The sequence below is a fragment of the Octopus bimaculoides genome, chromosome 10 (genome assembly GCF_001194135.2).
Source record: "Octopus bimaculoides isolate UCB-OBI-ISO-001 chromosome 10, ASM119413v2, whole genome shotgun sequence".
Taxonomy (NCBI): domain Eukaryota; kingdom Metazoa; phylum Mollusca; class Cephalopoda; order Octopoda; family Octopodidae; genus Octopus; species Octopus bimaculoides.
The window spans coordinates 84342386-84343612 of NC_068990.1; positions in this window are offsets into that span (position 1 = coordinate 84342386).

Consider the following 1227-nt stretch of genomic DNA (forward strand, 5'->3'; position numbering starts at 1 on the left):
CCCCTCACACACACACACATATATATATATATACCAAGATCCGTAACGATTTTTAATCTGAAAAGAACAAGATGACTCTGAAATCTATATTCGTTATCAATACGTCATTTATGACGTGTGTTAACTTTGGCTACAATTTAACATCATAAGAAGATCGTGTTTTTAAAGACACTGGCCTACACAACTGGTGTAAATATAGTTTTCGTGATCATTGGTTAGATGTGATAGCGAAGATATCTAGATATACCTCTCTTATGTCTTTCATATAATTCATTTTGTTATCGTTGTTTATGTTCTGAGAATCAGAGATTTTTTTTCACTCTTTCCTGAAAGCTGTAAATTATTTTGTTGCCACCTTTAATCGAGCAAATCTACCTCAGGACTTATTCCTTCAAAGCATGGGGATTTATTCAATCGCTTCCTTTTGCCGAACGGCTAAGTTGGGGGGACGTAAACATACCTGCATCGGTTGTCAAGCAATGTTGGGGGAACAAACATAGACACACAGACACAGACACACACACATACACACACATATATATACATATATATATGTAGCCACTTTGCAAGCTACACAGCCGATACGAATATCTCGCAGATAATACAGAACTCCAGCGTCGTTGCATACCTACAGCGCGAGTTGGAATCAAATTGCAGATGGGCTGAAGACAATGATATGCAGTTTAACGCTGAAAAATTCCAAATTCCAAATTCCAAATTCCAAATTTTTTATTATTTTTTGTACAGTTTTGTGTTTAGGGTTAAACGTAACAAGATTTTTATAATAATTGGTATTCTTTTATTAGTTTCTATTTATAAAGATCTTGATATTATCAATTAAGTTACTGGTAATAGTATAACATTGAAGTATGTAAGGATAAAGAACATTTAATGCGTACGTACTATTTTAATTATTAGCTTTTGGAGTATGAAATTGTGTAATCCACTCGGAATTAGTTATATTATTAGTTAAGTTCAATCGAGTTTGTTTTGTTTTGGTGATTAATAGAATATAAATCTTTCACTTTTATATTAATAACTATGAAGACTGGTGCGAATATTATCTATATGGACTTAAAGAATTGGTCGTTATTTAGTTATATAAGTTAAGAGTTAGTTATAGGTTTACTTATCGAATTTATTTACCGATACTGTTGTGCATATGGTAAATGTGTTTCTTTGTTGTTTAATTAATAAAGTTAGTGTTTCATCCTTCCTAGAATTAAG